This window comes from Malaclemys terrapin, chromosome 1 (genome assembly GCF_027887155.1).
Source record: "Malaclemys terrapin pileata isolate rMalTer1 chromosome 1, rMalTer1.hap1, whole genome shotgun sequence".
Taxonomy (NCBI): Eukaryota; Metazoa; Chordata; order Testudines; family Emydidae; genus Malaclemys; species Malaclemys terrapin.
This window is the reverse complement of record NC_071505.1, coordinates 304,034,162-304,052,537: the sequence shown is the minus strand read 5'-3', so window position 1 is coordinate 304,052,537 and position 18,376 is coordinate 304,034,162. Positions and strand designations below refer to the sequence as shown.

Genomic DNA, 18,376 nt, shown 5'->3' with positions numbered 1-18,376 from the left:
ATCAGAGTACAGTTTCTGGGCACTGCTTAGGAGTCCCACCTCTAGCTAGTAGGTTCCTGATAAATATATGAAGCCCCCTATTCCTCTCTGGGGTAGGAAGAGGGAGGGAGCTTTTCCTCTCTCTCTCTCTCCCCCTTCCCCATCCCCAAGCCTGAGCCTCCTGAATGTTTTGAATGTGTATGTGTGGGGACTGAGTATATGTGGGGAGATCCACTACTTCACCCTTTCCCCAGCCTTCTGTTTTGCTACTTCCGCCCTACCAGGTATACTGTAGCCTTTAGCAGAGGACCTTGTGGTGAAATTACTGGGAACAAAATAAAATAGCACTGACATTTAAAAAGTCCAATTTTGCTTTTTTACTTTTGTTAATCTTTGAAAATAGCAGCACTCTATTTGATAGTAAGTGCATGTGCATATACCACTCAGCTCCTATTCTCGTTTAATTATACAAAAATGTTTGTATTGGATTCCTGTGATATTAGAGCAAGTTTGTATTGGATCTGGCTGATATATAATCAGAACTGTGACTGTATAGCAGGGACAGAGCCAAGTGAGGAGACTATGAAGTGGGAACAATTGACTTAAATGCAAATACCAGGAAGGCAGGCAGACAGCAACATATATAAAAAAAATACATTAATATGAGGCGAAGAAATGATGTTAAGGCGAATCTGAGTTGTTTCTAGGATGCTTGTCAAAGTCTAAAATGAATAAAGAAAAACCAGGAATTATGGCTATTTTAACAACAAATGTCAATATTGGCCTATATTTTCATCTCAGTGCATAGGATTGCCACTGTAATGCAGCTATTTAAGAAATCCTTGCATACTGAAAACAGACTTTGTTCCATGGATAGGAAATCAGACCACCTATCTCAAAGTATTTCACGCCTATCTCTCCAAACAGCTGTGCATACTGAATGCGGCACTCCCACAATAGGTTATATAGAATGTTATCAATTTCCATTTCTTCTCTTTCCTCCAGACTTCTGCAATAATTTCCAAAATGTATCCCATGCACTGCTGGAGAAAGGCTAAGCTAGTGAAAGAGATGGCAAGCAGAACCCACAACTTTTTGGCTTGAGACCCAAAATGAAGAGGAGAAAGATGACATTTTATTAAGAAGCCAGAAGAAAGATCCACATGATTGTCAGGGATGGTAAGATCATCACATTTAAAAGTGCCAAAAATCTAACCAGAACAGGATGTCAGGGTTACTGTAAAGGATTCACTTTTTTTCCATTTGTCCCGATAATCAGTCTCTGTGCCCCCTCCCCCTAAGTAAATGAAATCAATCAGCAGGGATTTCTGTAAAATACATAAAACAGTCATCTTCCAGACTCTACTAGAAGATAAATGATTCCAGACATTGGACTGCAGCCATTTTCCCACACATGCTACAATGTTTTGTCATCCATATTGGGCCATAATGTTGAGTGTTTTTTTTTCTTTTAAGTCTACAGCCAATGCTTCCACTACTGGCATGGAGCAGACAGTACATTAGAACTATTGCAACAAGTTATTTTTCTGTACAAATTGTAATAGAATTGTCGAATTCCAAATAAAGCAGCCTCCTAGGGTCTTGCTTGGAACTATCATGCACCTCTGCTATTGCTAATGTAACCTTATTATTCCAAATTGGAGCCTCAAAAACCTTTTGAAATTAGGCAGAGTACAACAAAACAGAAACCACCAAATTGAATGGAACACATACCTATAAATAGTGCAAGCCTTATTTGAAAGCATGTCAACATCAAACAATAGAATGGCTTACAACATCATATACAATGCTTCATATCAAGGATGGAAGCTCTCAGAAACATATGACAAAAGGTGCTATGTAATGTGCATTTTAAAAAATATTCTAATTATTGTTTTTAAGCAAGTCCTCTGTAAACAGTAAAATATATTTTGTGAAGCACTATAGGATTTCTTCTGCTTTAAGAAATGTGGAACAACATTCTACTATCCTGAGTTAAATCAGGAATAATTTTCTGTGGACTTACTCCTGATTTTGCACCAATATAAATAAGGGCAGAATTTAGCTTAAGATGTTTATACATTGTAGTTCTAGTTAGTCTATAATTATTTGGGTGGGAACTCTCACCTCCTCTCCAACAATACTATTCTTACCTACCCCCTTCAGCTCACATCTGGGACCAAGCAAGCTTTTCATCAAAGATGTCTTTCAGAAAAATTACAAAATAATTCTTGTTCACTACAGGAGGTGCCCTTAAGTTAATTAAACAAAATCACTCTTCTGAAGTGGAGGATACTAGCAATTTGAAAGTTTGTTTGCAAGTTTTTTTTAAACAAGCCATCTCAAACAGATAAGCCTCTTAACATCTTTAAAGTAATTCAAACCTTTTAAGTAAAAGATAGGCTACAAAGGAGACAGGACTGTTTTCAAAGCTGAAAAGCTCCTCAAAACAGTGTTAACTGTTGTACTAAACACCCTTACTACAATATTTAAACTTACTGTCTACAAATATCCTTAGGCTTCACTGTACCTTTGAACCAAAATCATTTTCTTCTGTATTTCATTTTCTGGTTTCTTGAAACCTGCTTCTCAGATTCTGACAGATGGCTTCTCTGTCACTAAGTGCAGCTTCCTCCTCGTTATTTTGCCAGCTAATCCACGATGCTTAGCTGTTGTCTGTGGGGCTGTGCTCTACATCATTTCTCGTCTGCTCTGCTTGGTTTTAGGTTGGTTTCTAGTCCCGCCTCCTGCTCTTGAAGAAATGAAAACTCACAGCTGGATTTTCTATAAATCATCCCTTTTACAACTGGCTGTGCAACTATGGCAAATACTACAGGAAAAACCTGCTGCTCCATCTCAAACTTGAAAAACAATTCTTCATTTTAATGGTGTACACATGAAAGTCAATCATGTATTAAAATCACTAATACTGGAAAATAGTGGCCAGATCATTGTGACCTTCAAGGCTTAGGAACTAATTAATGTAGCACAGCACTCTGCTCTATTCCAGTGGGAGGATATGGCAAAATACACTGCTTCAGTGAATTGTATTATATAATGATCTTCTCAGAATCAGAGGCTGCCATTCTTAAGAGATAAATTTACACCTACAATGCAAAGTATTTTTGACAGCCATTATATTGGATATGCTCTTATTCCCTGCCACTAACATGATAGATTAAACAAGACGATATACTGTATATGCTGGCAGCTCCAGCTGCAAGGAACCCTTACTATCATATTGACTCAGTGTGGGCAGAGACTCTCTTTACTTTTCTTGTGCAGCACTGAACACATTATCAGTGCTTAACAAATAAGAATACAGTATGTGCTAGCACTTAATTAGCACTACAGCCTATATAGGACAAAATAAATCAGTTCATATAGATACTTTAAAATGTCCCGCCAACTCCTGTCAAGAGACAGTGCTACTGAAACTAAAAATTACTGCAGAGACCTATGTTAGCCACCAGGCATAGTCTGCATCAGGAACTGCAGCAATTGTTTATGTAACCCACTGTCTGATGTACACTATTTGCCCCCCACTCAGTTGGGATCAATGGTAGGTGAATTATCCACAAACAGCTATAGGTAGCCCTTTATCTCAAGTAGTAGCTGTCTATATATTACAATGTTGAAGGTTTGGCATTCAACCCTGCTTCTGGCCCATGATGGATATTGCCACATTTCTATAGGTATTTTTAGTCTCTTTGAACATGATTGCACAGATGGAAAATGAGGTCAGCCAGCACACTGGGATCAGTAAGCTCTCCACGAACCACCAGTAAGTGCTTCACATATCACAGTTTGGAAACCATTAAGCCTAGCACATACTGATCTTCTGGGAAGGCTTGGTAGAAAATGGGGAGACGACCCATGCCTGCCAATAGTGGGGGGGAGGAGTGAGGGCAGCAGGCTTCAGCAGTGTTACTCCATGTGAGCATGCTCAGTACAAGCCAAGCAGCAAATCTGGGGGGGCACATGACCCTGCATGCCCCCCCATGCATCTTCTGATAGAGCTACTGCTTTGTCAATAGGCAGCCATAAGACAAGTGCTGAGGGCACCGGTCCAAGCAGCTGTGATTTAGATTTGAACTGCTGCAGCTATAGGACTCTCCTGTGGATGGACTGGCTGATCCATTCCAGTAACTTGATGGAGCAGTAGCTGCTCTGCATATATAGAAGAGAGGCAACACCATCCCTACCCCTCATTCACAGCTGTAAGGAAAAACCTTTTTAATCAACTTTCTAGGGCCATTGTATGTGCAATAATTATCTGTCAAAACACATGGGACTCTGATTAAAATTACTTGCTTGACCTTTAAAATGTACTTGAAGTTACATAAATGAGACCAATCAGTAGTAAATACCCATTTGAATAATATTTACAGAATTAAAAAACTAATGTTAATACAGAGCAGATTAAAGGCTTGTTCCCATACAAGCAGATTAAAGGCTTGTTCCCTCTGTATATACCCAGGACTGGGTACTAACCTTCAATTGAGAATGTTCTGAGCTTGCCTCCTCACCCACCAGTTCAAATCTGGCCTCTGTAAACCACATCATCTACTCAATGTAGTTGTCGTGATTAGGTGCAGAGTGAGAGGTGGCCTCTGAAATCCTGTTCTTCAGTAATTTATAATTCTAGAAAATGAGGACCCCAGGATTTTAAATGAAACTGGAACTTAACAGAGCAGGACACTGGTATAATGTGCTTTGTTGGTCTGTTCTACCTAAAAGGCCAGCTGTGGTTTACGGGCTGTCCTCAGGATCAGTCCAAGGTAAAGCTCATGGCAATAGTTCAGGCTTGAGGTGATGAAGATGTGGCTCACTGAGACCAGGGCAGCAGCTAAGAAGGAAGAGGGCATCGCTTGCCAGCTGAAGATGAAACTCATTCCTGGCCACTGGAGTCCAGGAGAAGATATAAGTCCAGTAGGAAATAGAGGTTCTGTACCACCTTTACAGTACAAGGCAGATACTAGAGCTGGTTGAAATTTATCAATCAAAAAATTTAGTGGTGGAAAAATGGGATTTCATTGAAAATGAAATTCTCCACAACAAGAGGTAATTTTGGATTACATTTTGACTAGAAATTTTGAAAGAAAACAAAACCTTTCATTTCAGTTTGCAAAAAACAAATTTTTTCAAAATTTCAAATTTTTGTTGTTTCTTTTTGCCACTGAATGCAAAGAAATGAAAAATGTCTATGGTTTGGGGTCCTCCTCCTACATACACACAATTTACCCTTTCTTTTTTACCTTTTTCCACTCTGTAACTTTTCCAAATTTGGAGAAGTTTTGAAAAGTTAGAGTTGAAGAAGGGGGCAAAAAGGGGAGTTGGGAAATGGAGGCATCTTTCAGTCATTCTGTCGCATTCACGGGCAAAGAAGAAAAAAAGGGAAGAAAGTAGGAGACAAAATCTGAAATTTCGAAAAAGTGTTTTGTTTTTTGAAAACTAGGGTCAAAATGAAAATTTCGATTAAAATCAAACCAACATGTTTCAATATTTCAAATTTTACAGTCACAAGTAGAGATTATTGACTGAACATTGCTGAAAAATTTCACAGGAAAAAATGGGGTCTTTGGTAGGGTTACCATATTTTAATTTTTAAAAAGGAGGACTCTCCATGGGGCCCCGGCCACACCCAAACTCTGCCCCTTCCCCAACCCAACTCTGCCCCCTCCCCTGAAAGCTCCGCCCCCTGCTCCTCCCCCTCCCCCTCCCCTGCTTCCCGCGAATCAAATGTTCGCGGGAAGCCTGAAAGAGGGAGGCAGCAGGTAAGCTGGGGCTGGGGCGGGGTGCGGCGCGGCCCAGTCCGGCCTCCCTGGCTGAGCGGCTCCCTCCGGCGGCCAGCCGGCCCAGGCCAAGAGGCTCTGGCCCTGGCGTCTCCCGCTCGCCCGGCTCGTCTCGGGCCCTGGGGCACCGCGCCCCCGGCCCTGGCCCAGCACCACGCCATCCCCGGCCCGGGCCTGGGCCCCGGCCGAGCACCGTGCCCCCGGCCCCGGCCAAGCCAGCCCCCGGCCTAGCACCGCACCGCCGCCCCCTGGCCCCGGCCCAGCACCGCGCCAGCCCCCGGCCTGGCCCCGGGCCCAGCACCGCGCCGGCCCCCAGCCCAGCACCCCCAGCCCCTGCCGAGCACCGCCGGGCCCTCCCTCCCTATTTTCCCAGACATGTCCGGCTTTTTGGGATTTCCCCCCGGACGGGGATTTGAAAATCCGGACGTATGGTAACCCTAGTCTTTGGCTACCAGTCATAACAGACCTCCCTCCCCTTTACTGAGGGTAAAGGCTCCATCTCCCTGCCCACATCAACTAACAGCACTGTTGTGCCAGAAGGCTCTTGCAGGAGCTAGCTAGATTTTTTTTTTTAGTCACTCACAGTCTCAATGTCTGTGTAAAGTAGAACAACAGTACTATCTACATTAGATAAGGAGATATAAACTGGGATGCATTTGCATTTTTGATATTATAAAATTTGTGAAGGATTAAAGTATGCACAACACATCCTTTGCCAAAATTCCACATTTTTTCAAGAAGACCTCTGTCGTTTTTGATTTCTTGTATTAATTTGTGCCTTTTAATTATTTGTCCTGGTGGAAAAAAAGAACCCATGTGGTTTTTTTTTTTTTTTTTTTGGCATATCTGTATGTCACATATTACCAGCCAATATAAATGTTTTCTAACTCTAAATTCAGCAGCTTGAATCTGGCATATGAAAGTTAAACGGCCTCTCTCTGCTTTACACACCATCCTTCAGAGCCACTGCTGCGAAGCCTGCATGATTGCTATAATACAAGAGACAAGACTGCAGGATTTGCAAACCCCTTCCATCAGAGACATCCAATACACAAAATGAGTCACTAAAACTGCAGAAAGCAGTAAAACTGTAAGTAAACTCTATGGTAGCAAGGAGTCTGGTGGCACCTTAAAGACTAACAGATTTATTTGGGCATAAGCTTTCGTGAGTAAAAACCTCACTTCTTCGGTGCATCCGAAGAAGTGAGGTTTTTACTCACGAAAGCTTATGCCCAAATAAATCTGTTAGTCTTTAAGGTGCCACCAGACTCCTTGTTGTTTTTGTAGATACAGACTAACACGGCTACCCCCTGATCTATGGCAGCGTTTCTCAAATGTGGCCACCGTGGCCGCATGCGGCCACCAGGGGGCTTTTCTTGTGGCTACAGCCTTCTGGGTGGTTATTGGTGGGGGGGAGGAGGGGCGCAAAGCAGTGGAGACAAAACCTGGAGGAGCAGGCAGCCAGTGAGTTCCCCACCTTTCCTGGGGTGGCAGGCTCCAGCTATGGGCTCTGTTCCCCAAGCTCACTATCCCTTCCTCCCCCTGCTGCCTTCCCTACTGCCCCATTGCCCCTGGCTCCTGCTGCCTCCATTCCCACCTCCTCATCCAGGGCTCAATTTGTCCTCAGGATTGCCACTGCTGAGTAAGTCTGCTGTGAAAAGTGATATTTGTGTTCGTTTAAAAAAAAAAAAAGCAACCGAAGAAGCAAAAGAAACAATAAGAAAAAAGACAAGAATGTGCAAAGCACCTTATTTGTGTTTCTATTCTGTTTAGGCCCAGTAAAGAATAGAGACAACTGTACATTATTTTTATTATTGAGTGTGCAAAAAAAAGTCCTACATAAATACATTATAATGACTTGGGCAGTTATATGTGCATATTTACTTGTTTTTCCTAAAGTTAATTACGTATTTTAGGAAAAATGGTCAAGAGTTGGTGGCCGCACTCTGAGGCCACCAAAACATTTGTTGTGAGAACACCTGCTCTAGGGCCTAAAATATCACTTAAGGTATTTAAATGACATGAGCCTAGTTTAACATCAAGTTCAACTTGTAAATGTCAGAACATAATAATTTGTGTAAGCCAATTCAAATGCTCTACAGAGCTCAGGGACAAGAACTCTTGGAAGTGTTGTATGATTCAAACATTTTTTAAAAGTACATATTCAAATGTTAATTTCTGGTTTGCTTAAGGGGATAAAAATGTCTTGCTCACAGCAAAATGTTAATTGGGTGTCATGAAAATCAGTAATTAAAAACACCACAAACAATAATGGTCTGGAGTGCTAATTCCCTTCTGTACATAAAAGGCTTAAAAAGGATGTAATAAGGGAGAGAAGGAATTAAAAGTTCAGCATCAGCATCTGTCCTCAAGACACAATGCACTAAGGAGCTGGCATGGTATTGCAGTTGCCAAGAAACTGCATCTAGTAAAGTTATCTTTTCTATTGTGAGGAAAGTTGGAATTCAAGAGCCATATACAAATGAAATGTATGATGACACCAATCATAAACCTAACTATGGCTTAAAACTTAAGCCTGATATATTATCATCATCAGTCATCCTAAAGCAATTAACAAACGATATGCAATTCTCTTCTTCTACCACTGAAGCACAGCTGCCTCTGGTGTGAAACATTTACCACGTGCAGTAATGCTGCACAGCAGTGTAGGACAAGAAGTTAAAAATAAGGTATCCAAATTAAACTGCAAGGGAAATACAGGTAGTCAGAATGTAATTACCCCTACTCCTGCACAAAGTGCTATGGGACCTTTAATAGCCTGAAGTGGCTGTCCAGTTGCAACACCTGTAGGAGCACAATACTCCCTAAACACCCCACTGGGCACTAGTTCAGAGCTACCTAGAAAAGTAGGTAGCCACCTAGGGAATTAGCAACAGCAGCACTTCATGTTTTCTTTGAGGTGCTTGCACCAAGTACTGCTATAGCCTGCTCTTGCAAAATCTGAGAAGATCATAGCCCAGGGTGATATTTCCTCATTCTCCACCCTCAGGAGAACTACAGTTAAGGATACATCATTGATTGTGCAATATCCCTAAACACCGATGTTTAACAGTAGCTTCTTGCTGCCTCAGGCTGTAATTATTTGATATTATTTATCTAATGAGTCTACTCTATTCCGGAGTATTTTGTACTAATAAATATATAAATAAATATGGCATTGCCTTATTTAGTCAAGAGCTCCAGAACTTATGGTATATTAAAACAAACATTTAAATGTTTTTGTCATATATTTCCTTAAAAAGTGATCAAAATGTATTTCCAAAGCATAAATAAGAAGCAGCATTCAAATGCAGAAAGGTTTTTATTATGGCTAGTAACTATTCTAGACTGCTAAACCCCTTGCAGGGAGAGCTCAGCACTTCAGGATTCAGATCTGAAGTATGCATGGCCATAAATACCCCATGGCAACTCTAACGCTGTGTTGTCCTTGCTTTTAAAAGTTCTTAATCTTAGTGAGACTGGAAACAATACTGCTTGCTTAAGATCAGCTACTCAGTTGCACTGTTTCTAGTAATCCTAATAGAGAAGTTGTTGAACCTATATGACATCAACATTTTCCGGTTCTTCCCCTCTCACTACTTGATAATCCTATTAAAATCTCAGTTTTCACAATACTGCCACACACGTAGGACCTACCACCCTCTGCTATGACAAAAGCAACCCTGAGGTAGGCTAACAATTTACAGGACCTCTTTAAGAACTCTCACCAACTGGAAGCTATCATGTGCCCTTGAGAGATTTCAACATGGATTTTCATGGAAACAAGTTAGGTGCTATTAATCACATTCAGAGATTATATATAAAAACAGGAAAATACTTGCTCTTTGAGAACATGGTCCTACTTCAGTCTTTAAAAATATTGCCGACAGAGTAATCACATAATAAATATTCATTCTAACAAATTGCTTTTACTGTAACTTAACGATGATGTAATAACGATCCCATCATGGTTTTATTTTAAACAAGCATTTGTAAGAGGAGAACAAATGTCAGGGTTACTGGTAGTACTAGTTAGAAATTTTCTGACAAAACATTTCTCTGTAAAAAAATATCGATTAGCTAAAACAGAAACTTTTTGTGGAAATGTTCCAGTTTCAACTAAGCTTTCATTGGAAAGGTTTCTGAAATCCAGGATGGAATTTCTAATCAAAACCATAGAAGGAGACCAAGACCCCATAGTAACCCACTAGTGAAGGCACTCTGCTGGGATGTGGGAGACCTTGCTTCCAGTCCCTGCTCTGAATCAGGCTGAGCAGGGACTCCAACCTGGATCTCCCCCATCCCAGTTGAGTTATTCTGGGCTGGGTCTTGCTCTTTTTTGTGTATGTGTGCAGACATATGTGGAAAAACTTTGAAAGGTCTTAGTTTCATCCCAATGTGGAACAGGAAAATATTTGAAATCTTGAAAATTTTCACAGGATGGAAAAACCATTTCCTGCCCCGCTCTAATTGTCAGTGAATGAGTGATGCCTCCAAACTCATGTTGACTAAAGACATAGGAAAGGAATTTGGCATGTGCTTATTTCATAACTTACAATCTTTTATTTAAAACAAAGTATTTCATTACTTGCAGACCCGCTGCGTTTTGTTGGAGGTAGACAAAGTTTCCTATGCCTGTGATATGACATGTTGTCTCCCTGACCTTTCACAAACTAATAGAATTAATATTTGGTTTTGTTTGGTAATCTATATTATTGACATATTTGTTTTCTTCCATCACAAACATGCATGCAGACACCCACTCCCCCCCCCAAAGCTTTACTAATTATATTTCTTTCTCAATGATTTTTCAGTTTTCCTTTCAATCTGCTTTACAGAGAAAAACAAAAAACTGACAGAGCTCTAGCACCAGAAAAGTATTGATTTTCACCAAGATGTTTCATCTAAAATAAGTCTTGATTTAAGAAACTTAATTACATACTTTAGAACTAAGGCTGGGTCTACACTACCCGCCTGAATCGGCGGGTAGAAATCGACCTCTCGGGGATCGATTTATCGCGTCCCGACAATCGATCCCTGAATCGACACTCTTACTCCACCAGCGGAGGTGGGAGTAAGCGCCGTCGACGGGAAGCCGCAGAGGTCAATTTTGCCGCCGTCCTCACAGCGGGGTAAGTCGGCTGCGATACGTCGAATTCAGCTACGCTATTCACGTAGCTGAATTTGAGTATCTTAAATCGACCCCCCCCGTAGTGTAGATGTAGCCTAAGAAGTAGGTGTCACGCCAACTTAGAAGGCCTCCCTGTAATCTAAACATTAAGAGACTGAAAGAACCTTTGGGGAAAGAGTTTGGAGAGCTATCTGAACTGTTAGGCGCAGGGAGATTTGACTTCATTTATATCACTCTCCTACCTTAGATTTTCACAAACAGGAGTGATGTCCATGAGAATGTCAGATCACATTAGCCTTGTCCTGCTCATGTCACCTTTCTCTCTTGGAAAAGTCACCAAGTTTTATTTCAGTGTAGTTGTAGCCATGTTGTCCAAAGATATTAGATATTAAAGAGATAAAAATGGATGAGGGATCTTTTATTATAACATGGCCTTTTAATGCCATAAAACTTTTTAGAAAGACAAGGTGGGTGAGGTAATATCTTTTTTTGGACCAACTTCCTGTTAAGTTTGACTTCCTCTTTCTTCATTTTGTTGAGTTTCCATTTCAGACTGCAAAATTCTATTGTTACCATTGTTATTTGGAACACTGCAAACAACAATGGAACAGAGAATTTTGCAGTTTGAAATGGAAACTCCATGACATGAAGAAAAAAGGAAGTCAAACAATGGGAAGTTGGTCCAATAAAAGATATTACCTCACCCACCTTGTCTCTCTAAAAAGTTTTATGGCATTAAAAACTCACACTGTAGCTTTACTTTCAAAAAATAGTCTTTAGAAAAAAAATTAAAACTACCAAATATTCCACACCCAATGGAGAGAGGAAGGATAGTCCAGGAATTAGGATACAAGCTAGGATGTGGGAGACCTGGACTCATTACCCCGCTCCACTATAGACTTCCTGTGTGTAGGCAAGTCAACCTGTTGGTGCCTCAGCTCCCCCTCTGCAAAATGAGGATAATACTTCCCTACCTGACAGAGATGTTGTGATAAATTCATTAAAGGTTATGAAGTGTTCAGATACCCGGATGATGGGGGTCATATAGGTACCTAATATAGACAGCTGAGCCACAATCCATAAACATGGTACCCAATGCTACAGTCCATAAGAGACTTTATTGGTGAACACTCCATTTTAAGCTTTAGGAAATAGAAATGCATTTGAATCTGAGAATAATATTCTAATAATTTCAGGGGCACCTAGTGTTCCTCTTTATAGAAAACCTGAGCAACTATGCTGAAGCCAAACTACTGTCATATAGGGGATCTTATTTGACTTTATAAGTTAAACAGGGGCAGTCAGGGGCAGACTTAGACACAAGACCTCCAATGGAAAAGCCAAGTATTGCAGAAAGTGGGATGGATGAACTAGTAGGTGGCACTCATTCCTCTAATTTTCATTAAACCAATGCCTCAGCACTATGATAATGGATATTGATACTGAAATTGATATGTGTGAAGAGAAGGAATAACTTCGAACTCCAATGCCTCTTGTATGATCCAGTTAGAAATATAGCGATCCTATAGTGTATAAAACACTAATTTTAAACACAGCTTCCTTAGCCTTAGTGCATTTACCATTAACTTGTACCTAAATTACACTGAAGCTACACTCTTCACTGTGACAAAATGACAAGTCTAAGCATTTCTAGTATCTCTCCTTGGATGTATTGCTAAAAGATATGATCTATCTTAACTAGAAGTTATGGGCTTGATGAAGGAACCACTTGGTAAAATTCAATGTCCTTTTTAATTCAAGAGTACAGATAGGGTGCTCATAATGGTCCCTTCTGCCCTCAAAATCTATAAATTCTTCTCCAAGAGTCTTGTATACATGTAAATATGGGTAGACAGGATAATGATAATGACTTAAATTTAGAATGCGTTCTTCTCCCTGTATCAGACCATTGTTCAATTTATGGCTCTAACAAACATAAATTAACCACAACTTTCGCTTTCTGCCCTTATCTTTGCCTACTTTTTTGGATTCTCCCAAGGAAAGACTTACAGGCTAATCACACCTTTTCTCTTATTTTACCATAGACAACCAAAAACAAAGACGAGAACAGGTGCCATCATGTTAACTGGCTTAATCCCACATCAGTTCTTCAGGTACAGTCTTTGTTCCATATAGAGTAACCTAATGGGCTTATCCAATATAACACTATTAATGATGAGAATGAATGCTAAACCAAGGTGTTTTCAATGACATGCAGAGACAGCTTCTCCTTCCTCTCATGAAACATTTGTCAATAAGCCTCGTTTATACTCTGTTGTGTTTGTAATCACTGCTATTATAAACTGTGGACAATCTAAAAATGAAAAGGCAAAATAAGCCTTGTTATGTGCTATGTATTGAAAACTTAGAAGTTGAACTGCACATTGCCATATTGCCAGTGTTCTGTTTATAGCACTGATCTTCACCTGGCAGTTGAAGGACAATAATCGAAAGGAAATCAAGACTTCACTCTCAGCATCCCTTCAGGTTTGTAAGTGGTGACAAAGAATTCTCTTGTAATGATATAAATTATACTAGCAACCCAAAATGACCTTCACTTCTCCCCCCGCCCCCCCCCCCCCCGACACACACCATACGTTTATCTTCCGGTGTTATTTGAGAGACCTACATTCTTGGGAGTCTATATCAATCCTCTATAACAATGACCAAAGAATATTAAGAAAAAATGTGTACTGGTAACACCCAGTTTTCCCTCAGATCCATTTACAGGTTAAAATATACCTGCAGTTCTAGCTGTTGTCCACTAGAGGCCGTGAAGAGCTTATATTCTTTCATAACCAGGATTCTCAGAACCAAAGAAACAGGAAGAGACAAGAAATGTTCTCTCCAAGCACTAAACATTTCCATACTAACAGCATGACACATTGTTGGCAGCCACCTACTCTCATATGTGCAGGAAAGTTCAAGGGTGCTCTGGGTGAGACTATAACGGTATGGTGCAGCTGGTTTTAAAGAAGCTCCCCTTTATAGACAACACACGTTTTAAGGAATGAGCAGCCATGTCTAACTGGCCACTTTTAAAATAAATGACTCCTTTTGAACTAATTACATAAGTCTACTGCAGTCATCAAGGAGGGTGTAAAATAGTTAGGATTTAACAAGAGCAGGTTGAGCCAGCTTCAGTAGAACACTATAGTAACAAAGATATATATATATGCATAATAATTGAAGTGAGCGTTGACCTCCTGGGAAGATACCCGAGGATGTTTTTTTGGTATCCAATGGCAAGAGAATATGTGCATTGGGGAAAGAATGGGTACCAATGAATCAGAAGAATATAAACAAGATATTCAAAGATAGTCTCAGATGGACTGCTAAAAAAGCGGGTATCACCTTAAGAGAGGCTGCAAAGGCAAACAAGAAGGAAGCAGATGAGAACCCTCGGGCAATGGGAGAGAACTAGAAGAGCTAGAGGATGTAGAAGGAGGTCAGATGCTGCACACATGACTGACTGAGGGCAAAAACTTGAGGGCAAAAATGACAAGTTGCAAAAATTAAAACAATAATAGGTTGAACATGATACACTCTTCCTGATGAAAAAAACAGCAAATAAACAGGGCATGTGAAGGTGGGTGGCTGGAGGAAACAGAATAATTGAAACAAGATCCCCAAATAATAAAAGCTTATCATATCAAGCCATTAGCAACAAAACAGGCCACTCCCCATGCCCAGAAAACTGGAACATCAAGTTGTTATATCTGCACAGAGTTGTGTGTGTGCATGGTGCTGTAAAGACAAATGGACACCAACCCAAGGAGTTTATGATCTATGGGCGCAATCCCGCAGTATGCTAAATGCCTCCTGGGAGAACTGGGTGCCCTCAATTCCTTTTGAAGACAATGAGAAAAACAACAACAAAATCTGTGGCTTATTCCAGCCCCTCAAATGAAATAAGCTATACTGGCAAACATGCAGTTTTGCTGGGATAACGGTTTCAACATGCTTTTGCCAGCATAGCTACATGGATCAGGGATCACACCTCATCACACCCCTGACCAACAGAGCTATGCCAGCAAATGTTTGGAGAGAGACCTGGCAGCTGATCATCTGAGGTCATTTCCAGGGATCAGGCCTTTATTAGGATATGTTATTAAGAGATATTATTACAAACTGACTTCACAAGGAGTTGGAGGAACACAGCACCTGGCAAGCTTGGAGGATACAATCTATGTTGATGTATTTTCAGAAACTCTGTTACAGATAAATTAGAAATGATTTGGTATAAAAGATTATTCCTTTCAAATGTGCATTAACTAGCATTTCTAAACATTTGATTTGATCTGCCATTCTGTTGCCCACTCTCCTAGCTTGGTTAGGTCCCAGTGAAGTTCCTCAGTTTTTGCTGGTCTTGAGCCATCTAATAATTTGGTGTCATCTGCACACATTGTCATCTCGCTGCTCACTCTTTCTCCAGATCATTCATAAATATACTAAACGACATTAGTGCTAACATAGAATGTTGGGGCACTCTGCTAATAGCTATTGGCCATGATGAAAACTTCATTTATTCCTAGTCTTTGTTTTCTGTCTCTTAGAAAGTTTCATTTCCATGACAATATTTTGTCTCTTAGACCATGACTAATAAATTCTCTTAGTAGTCTTTCATAAGAGACTTCGTCAAAAGTTCTAAAAGTCCAAATAAATATAATACACCTCTACCCCGATATAACACGACCCAATATAACATGAATTCAGATATAACGCGGTAAAGCAGCGCTCCACGGGGGCGGGGCTGCGCAGTCCGGCAGATCAAAGCAAGTTCAATATAACGCGGTTTCACCTATAACGCAGTAAGATTTTTTGGCTCCTGAGGACAGCATTACATCGGGGTAGAGGTGTACTGTCTTAACTCCATCTGTGAAGATGGTCAATTTTTATTTGCTAGATTTGATTAATTTGCTAGCAGAATAAAGATGTAGGAAGTTGCATGAACATTCTTTGCATTTAGAAAAGGGTCTAAAAATACTGAGACAGAGTCTCAGCTCATGCTAACTGCTGATTTACACCAGATGAGGATCTGGGTCATTATTTCTTATTGACTTATAGGTACTTCAAAACTATGGCCTGGGCCCTGAGAATGAGCACAGGTGTTCAGGTACTATGTAATCCAATTAAGGCACTTTGAAAGAAAGTTATTTTTCTGATGTCACCGAAGTTACACTTAATGGGTTTACAGTTATTAGGCAGTGTGGAAAGTTGTTTGCACTTAGCAGCTTGCTTCCAGAAATGTAGCATAAGACAAGCACTGAAGTCCTTGTGAATCCCACAGCTGTTGTGATTTTTCCATATGAGGGAGAAACAGTTGCCTAAGGCATTTCAGAGACATGCAAGAACACAGAAAGAGTTTATTAATACTGGAAGTGAATTTGCAATTATTGAGCGCAGATGGTCAGTCTACATGGTGAACGAGCCTTAAACCATCCCTACTTAAGACTATGACAAAATCATAAAACAAGCCCAATTCACAAAAATAAACCCTTTATGTTAATAGGGTATAATTAAACATACCTATTTTCATTCTGTGCTAAAGAGGTCAAACCAGATCCTACTCTTAGTTACACTTGCATACATCCAGATCAACTGATAAACTGTTAATATTGACTTGAAACAATCTGTATGACTGAATTAAGAATCTAGCTCTTCTTTCTGTCCCCAACAAAAAAAGTCTACAAATTAACGTTAACCTGGCTGAAGTAAGTAATATGGACCTTAAACAAAATACATAACTATTGTATTATCATTAACAAATGTTAGGATCAATTTCTGCCCTCAGTTATACCCATCCAATCTCACTGAAATCCATCAGTTGCACATGTGTAAGTGATGGCAGCAGAACTTTTTTTTTTTTTTTAAACACATCCATCATGAATACAGCAGTATCTGGGACTTTGTACAATATTGCTAAGTAGTGATGTAAGAATCTGTAAGTGTGGCTTGTGAATCAGAGTTATGGTCATTACTATTATAGACATCTATATGATGTCCTTTACCATAGTAGGGCTCCTTTATAAGCTTTAAACTGAGACTTTAACAAAGTGTCATGTTCACTTTCTACCTGCGGCTTTTCATCTGACAAGTCATCTAGAAGTTTAATCATTTTGGAAGGCTTAAGCAAAGATGTTTGTTATGCGGCTCTTTCTATAAGTGCACAGGGAGTGAACTCCTGAGGCATAGGACTGCCAATGAGAATGCCACGTGTCCGGCATTCAAAAGCTTCATTCCTGGGTCACTGAGTGCATATCTACAATGCCCTAAAATTGAGGCCACAGGGTGTGTGAATAGCAGTACGCATCAAAGTGCTGCACCGCAACTCCCATGTGGATGCTGTGGGTGCGAACTTAAAAGTCCCTCGTTTGCAATAACGTAGTCCTGTTTGAAGAAGACTACATTAGTGAGAACGGGGGACCTTTAAGTTTGCACTTGCAGTGTCTACATGGACGAGTTACAGAGCAGCACTTTGGTGCGTTCTAATATTCATTCTCCCGTAGTCCGAACTGTGGGGCAGTGTAGACGTGCTCTGAGTTTCAGCATTCTGGTTAAGAATAGAGAATTTGCAGATGGTAAGGTGGTGCCATCCTGGGCCCAGACCATTTAGGGCCTTGTATATGGTAACCAGTGCCTTGAATTTCAGATGGCAGACAAATGTGTACCACATGAATTATGTGCTCTTGTTGGCCCACCCGATTCAACAGGTGATGGTTGCATGTTGGAACAGATTGAGGTTCTGAAGGCCAGCCAAGAGGTTATGATGGCATAAATGATGGAGACAAGATCCACATCTGACAGAGGAAAGTGCAGAGCACTTGCTTTCCCATAGGTGAAACAATGCTAGTCTGGTGCTCAATACAACTTACAAGTCTAGGAATAACGATGAGTCTAATAAGACCCCTAGACTCCAGACCAGCTGATGATGAAGCAGTTGTATATTTTGCCAGGTCCCTGGAGTGCTTTCCTTTTCTGATCAGTATCACCTCAGTCTCCTCTGGTTTGAAGTTCCAGCCAGCAGGCTTTCATCCCTACCCCAATTTAGCCATGATGATTTTGAATCTTCATTATGTTGATATTGTTGTTAACCAAACATACCAACTTCAAGTTTAAATTAGTACATACATTGACTTACTTTTTGATTTTGAATACTTAGGATTTTTTAATATTGATACTGCAGTTGTGCATTATGCATACAGGTTATATTTCTATCTCGGGTATTCTATGGTCTCAATTATCACAGTAACTGAGCACCTCAGGATGTATTTATCTTCACAACACCCTTTTCAGGTAGGAAAGTGTTCTTATCCCCATTTTACAGATGAGGAACTGAGGTACAGAGAGATGAAGTGACTTGCCCTTCAAGGTTGCACCATAAGTCTGGGATGGAGCAGGGAACTGAGCCTGGTTCTCCCGAGTCCCTGCCTTTGCCCTAACTGCTAGATCATCCTTCCTTCTGGATACT

The 18,376-nt window shown here is 40.5% G+C and overlaps 1 protein-coding gene across 8 annotated transcripts in view; it reads right to left on the bottom strand.

Annotated features, from left to right (window-relative positions):
• STARD13 (StAR related lipid transfer domain containing 13) overlaps positions 1-18,376 on the bottom strand; it is a 442,897-nt gene that overhangs the window by 92,674 nt on the left and 331,847 nt on the right. The window contains exon 1 of one of the 8 annotated variants that reach the window (XM_054015320.1): positions 2,510-2,517. The exons of the other annotated variants lie outside the window; for them this stretch is intronic. The gene's annotated coding sequence lies outside the window, so the exon portion shown is untranslated. Of the gene's footprint in view, positions 1-2,509; positions 2,518-18,376 lie in introns of those variants that run through there. 8 annotated transcript variants of the gene reach the window in all.